The sequence below is a fragment of the Mustelus asterias genome, unplaced genomic scaffold, assembly GCF_964213995.1.
Source record: "Mustelus asterias unplaced genomic scaffold, sMusAst1.hap1.1 HAP1_SCAFFOLD_935, whole genome shotgun sequence".
Classification (NCBI taxonomy): Eukaryota; Metazoa; Chordata; class Chondrichthyes; order Carcharhiniformes; family Triakidae; genus Mustelus; species Mustelus asterias.
This window is the reverse complement of record NW_027590881.1, coordinates 118,528-124,224: the sequence shown is the minus strand read 5'-3', so window position 1 is coordinate 124,224 and position 5,697 is coordinate 118,528. Positions and strand designations below refer to the sequence as shown.

General features: G+C 43.5%; 2 non-coding genes across 2 annotated transcripts; both read right to left on the bottom strand.

Moving 5' to 3' along the window:
* Window positions 1-1,005: 1,005 nt before the first annotated feature.
* On the bottom strand, window positions 1,006-1,077 carry trnac-gca (transfer RNA cysteine (anticodon GCA)). The gene has a single exon. It is a non-coding gene; the product is annotated as a tRNA-Cys (tRNA).
* A 3,749-nt stretch (window positions 1,078-4,826) lies between these two features.
* Window positions 4,827-4,899, bottom strand: trnak-cuu (transfer RNA lysine (anticodon CUU)). Its single transcript has one exon. It is a non-coding gene; the product is annotated as a tRNA-Lys (tRNA).
* Between the last annotated feature and the right edge of the window lie 798 nt (window positions 4,900-5,697).

Here is a 5,697-nt window from a genome sequence, read left to right as displayed (position 1 = left end):
TTTGTATAAGGAACGCAGGAAGATAGCATGGTGGTGCAGCAAACAATAGGAAGGGAAATGACATTTTGGTCTTTATTGCCAGCAGATTGCTGAATAAGAATAAAAACACCAATTTACATTTGTGCAGGATTTTGTTGGGAGCAAGTGTGAAATATTCGGTGCAGTTCTGATATCCACAATGCTTTTTTTTTTTACAAAAGGCTACCCTTCCATTGGAGACGGTCCACTGGGTAGGTTCCTGTGATGAGAGAGTTCTCCTGGGATGAGACGCTGTGTAAATTGGGCTGAAATTCCCTGGAGTTTAGAAGACTGAGAGACAATCTTATTGAACCTACAGAATGCTGAGAGATTGTTTCCCAGTCTCAGATGAGGACTCACCGGAGAACTGACACACAAACACATCCAACCAAGACTCTAATTCTAAACTTTAATTGCACATTTGAAATGAATATATGTTATACCATGTGATATGTATGATATGAATAGTCATTAAATAAATAATGTTGACAACACCTGACAACAGTCGAGCGGCAACACTTGAGAAATATTTTTATTCTTGCCTCGGTTCACAAGCTGGAACTGCGCGACAATGAATGCTTATGGGAGAAATAAAAGTACAACCACCGCCTCTGGATGGTACTGAGCCACCAACCATTTGCTTAAAGTCGAACGCAATAACGAATTCCACCACTAAGACGAAGACACTCTATATTAGGGTGTCAGCGAGTGCTGTATATATCCAACGCCAATTCTCTGTTTTTAAAACATAGTCGAGGACTACAACATGACCACATCGTTTACAATACTATGCAAGCCCCTTGACTTTTTCCCTCCCCACAGTATTGCTGCGATTTAGTGGTAACCAAATAATTGGGATTGAAGGTAATGTTTGAAAGACCGATTTGTATGCATGTAACGCCTTTCCCGGTTGGTGGACGTCACAACGCGCTTTGCAACCAACGAAAGACAGTCACAATTGAAACTAAGATAACAATTAGACAAGGAAGGGGGCACTCGGATTTGAACCAAGGGCCGTTTGATCTGCAGTCAAATGCTCTACCACTGAGCTATGCCCCCTCAGCTGTGAACTGATGCTCGGGATCCAGCATAGTCTTATTAAGTGGTGGAGGGGGATTCAGTGGTCAGCTTGCATCCCGCTTTGTCTCAGAGTTCCTGGTTTCTGAGTGAAGTCGGAGAGCTCAGCGCTTGAGTTAGCGAGATGTTTTCTTGTGATTTGGCTGAAATTTGGATCCAGGTCTAGGAGATGTTTGTGTCAATCTAATCGATAAAATCTACCCCATTGTCACACAGATTTGACCTTGTATCCCCATCTCTATTGGCAGCGCGTTGCAGCCTATCACTGTCCTTCACTATCTGTGTTTGTTCTTGAACTGTTGCCCATGTGACATTTCCAATTCGGACACAAATATAGACCTAACTCCACTGCTTCTGTCAGAGCTGTTTTCGATCAGGAAACAACTCAGGTTTGTTAAATGGATTATCAAAAACTTTAAATCTTGGCATATCGAAGCCGATATATGACCCTCAAAGCGCCAAATCCGAAGCACTGGACCACCAGGATTTCATTCTCCTGGTTCTCCCATAGACTGAATACAGGAATATGCACAGTGCCAATTATTCACAGTCGCATTCTCCTTCCTGTCTTGTGCACGTTGTTCAGCTTTGAAATTATTAATCTTTTCACATTAGCTTCCAGTGTGATGAAAGCAGAGCTGTGATAAGCTGAAGTTTTTCAACAGATTTAACACAATAAGGTATGTAACAAACATTACTCTTTGAATGTGGTGAGCTACAGTGAAATTTAATGCAGTAGAAGGTAACTCACTCATTCTGACAGTTGGTACCAGCAATTGCAATGTAAATATGATGTCGGGATACCGGCGTTGGACTGGGGTGGGCACAATAAGAAGACTCACAGCATCATGTTAAAGTCCAACTGGTTCATTTGCTCCGATAATAAAATCAATTTGCTTTATTTTATCAGCGCCCCGAAAGCTCCTGACTCCAAATAGACCTGGTGTTGTAAGACTTCCTAATGTAAATATGAATTGTTATGGGTAATTGACAGGATTGTGGAATGGGACAGATATTTCCTTCTTCCTGTTCAACCTGCCACAAGTATCGCTCCCGTTTTCGACCAGGAAGCAATACCCACTCTCCCTAATTCATGTGTTGCACGAGAGCAATGAATCAACATTCCCTAACCGCGAATCGAACCCAGATCATTGCAGTGAAAGCAACAAATTCTGTCAACGAAACCAACACGGAAATTGAGGTTTCCTCAGAATTATTGAGCAATTGTGGGCGTGTGTGATTTGGGAGAAAGGTCACGTGCTCTAGGGTAATCTCTGATGAGTGAAGCCACCGACCTCTTTATCGCTGAGCTTTTTGTGTTCTTGAGAAATCGTCCTCTGGGGCTGATGCAATGAGGCCAGCAGAGTAACTCACTGCATCCTCCGGCTGGAGGCCTGTGACTAGTGGTGTTCCGCAGGGCTCTGTATTGGGACCTCTGCTGTTTGTGATTTATATAAACGGTCTGGAAGAAGGTGTAACTGCAGTGATCAGTAAGTTTGCGGACGGCACAAAATTGGCAGGACTTGCAGATAGTGAGGAGCATTGTCAGAAGCTACAGAAGAATATAGATAGGCTGGAAACTTGGGCAAAGAAATGGCAGATGGAGTTCAATCCTGATGAATGCGAAGTGATGCATTTTGTAGAAATAATGTAGGGAGGAGCTATACGATAAATGGCAGAACCATAAAGGGTGTAGATACGCAGAGGGACCTGGGTGTGCAAGTCCACACATCCTTGAAGGTGAGGTCACAGGTGGAGAAGGTGGTGAAGAAGGCATATGGCATGCTTGCCTTTATAGGACGGAGCATAGAGTATAAAAGTTGGGGTCTGAAGTTGCAGATGTATAGAACGTTGGTTCGGCTGCATCTGGAATACTGCGTCCAGTTCTGGTCGCCACACTACCAGAAGGACGTGGAGGCTTTGGAGAGAGTACAGAGGAGGTTTACCAGGATGTTGCCTGGTATGGAGGGGCTTAGTTATGAGGAGAGATTGGGTAAACTGGGGTTGTTCTCCCTGGAAAGACGGAGGATGAGGGGAGACTTAACAGAGGTGCATAAAATTATGAAAGGCATAGATAGGATGAACGGTGGGAAGCTTTTCCCCAGGTCGGTGGTGACGTTCACGAGGGGTCATAGGTTCAAGGTGAAGAGGGGGTGCGGTGGAGGTTTAACACAGATATCAGAAGGACATATTTTACACAGAAGGTGGTGGGGGCCTGGAATGCACTGCCAGGCAAGGTGGTGGAGGCGGACACACTGGGAACGTTTAAGCCTTATCTAGATAGCCATATGAACGGAGTGGGAATGGAGGGATACAAAAGAATGGTCTAGTTGGACCAGGGAGCGGCACGGGCTTGGAGGACCGAAGGGCCTGTTTCTGTGCTGTATTGTTCTTTGTTCTTTGTTCATTGTCCGCAATGTGATTGCGGTGCGATTTGCTGAAAGCTGTTAATTTTATAAAAATAATCTTTTTGCGAATTGTAAATGAAATGCCCTTCAGTGCCCGGTAAGAATTCGCACAACACCAGGTTAAAGTGCAAGAGGTTTGTTTGAAATCACGAGCTTTCGGAGCACAGCTCCTTCATCACTCACGCTGAGGATTCACCACATTGTTCTGTCTTTGAATGAAAGCAATAGATATCTCGTCAATTCCCCGGTATCCTGAGTGTACGACACTGATTTCAACAGTACACTGCTTTAAATGTTTGTTTTCAATGTGAAATTAAGTTGTTTGATTCCATGTGAAGCATTTAAACTTACACTCTTCCGGGAAGATGGTGACATCGTGGTAAAATCAGTGGAGTATGAATCCTGTGGCCCCGGCTCACAGGTCACGATCCCACCGCAGCCTAGAACTGAAACGGAAGTGAAAGCTAGTCTCAGTAATGAAGCTTTGTTTTCTGATTGTCATGAAAACACATCTTGCAGAAGGAAATCTGCCATCCTTCTCCTTTCTGGCTCCATGGGACTCCAGAGGAAAGGCAATGTGATTGACTCTTAACTGCCCTCTGAAATGGCCCAGCAAAATACCCAGTTCAGAGGGAAATCGGGATGGACAACAAATGCTGGCATTGACAACAAAATATATATTGCATTAGCCGCATTTTAAGAAATGATTAATTCTCATTTTGTTTCATTTCATGTCAAACAGGGTGACATATTCTGGTGTCTTATTATTTAAGACCTCAACCTTTCAACTGTTCAGACAGGTAAGATTCAGTCAGAGAAAAGTGAACCACTGTGATCCAAAACTAGGTTTTGTACTTGCTGCGAATCCCACCTCAAATCAGAAAATGTTGGAAGCACTCATCGGCTTCAACAGCTTCTGTGGAGAGGGAAAGAGAGTGAATGATTCAGGTTGCTGACCTTTGACCCTAACTGGAAAAATTAAGTCAAGGAAAATAGAGAGGGAGAGGAGGAAAGAACAAACGGTATTTTGATCGGATGGAAGGCTGGAGTGATTGAATTACAATGGAGATGATTATTGTTCCCACTGACACAATCTCGCAGATCTGGGTTTGAATCTCACAATAAATGAGAACAAAACCTCTCGCTGAGTTCAGCGCTCAACTCCCCGCCTTCCAGTGAACTGGAGGCAGTTTTCAGTCACAAACCCACAACTGTGAGATAAACAACGCAGAAAGGAGAAAGACTCAGTTTGAGCGGTGACACTTCTGGAGGAATGGAGATCTGGAATCACTCAGGAATGAGACAAAGTTTAAAAATCAACGTCGCCCAACGTGGGGCTCGAACCCACGACCCTGAGATTAAGAGTCTCATGCTCTACCGACTGAGCTAGCCGGGCACATGTACTCAAATGCTTTCCATAACCTAAAATGCATGGAGACAAATACGGTTTTTCCATCTGGTGTCTCAGCTTGTTCTGATTTCAAAGTTTGCAATGAATCCACCGACAGAATCCCCAAAGTTCCTATCCATTCATCTCTATCATTAATTACATTATTCACATCTTCCAATTCTTAGCTTCACCTCTCCCAAATATTCCAAACTCCTCTTACGTCATTCACCTTATTTTTCTTTGTTCTTAATAATTTAGCCAAGGGTGGAGGGAACTCAACATTTGCACTGTCAAACTGTTTCCCAGTTTCCGACTTTTCAACAAGATCACCTCTGATTATTCTAAACTCCAGAGCGAACAGACTCATCCCACTGATTCTCTGCTCCCAGGAGAAACTCATAAATCAATCCAGTGAACCTCGGTTACACACAGACAGCGAAATAATGGACATAGCAAGGAGCAAAAGATGTCAACGTAATAAAAACATCGTCAGTGAGTCTGAGGGAGTAAGATAGAGACAATGAAAAACAGAGATAGCGAGTGCGGTACACAACCACAATCCAAGAATGAATAACAATAATCACACAGCTAGCTGTCTCAACCAACAAATATGGGGTCCTCTAAACTGGTGAACAGAGATCAAGTGAATGGCCACAAGCATATTAACCTTTTAATGTCTTGATTTTCTTGTGTGAGTGTTGTGTTGATAGATTGCCTGCTATCGGTGCTCAGGTTCTCAAACCAAATCCCACGTAAACCAATCCCAACGTTTGCACTGAAAATACATTTGTAAAACCTATGACT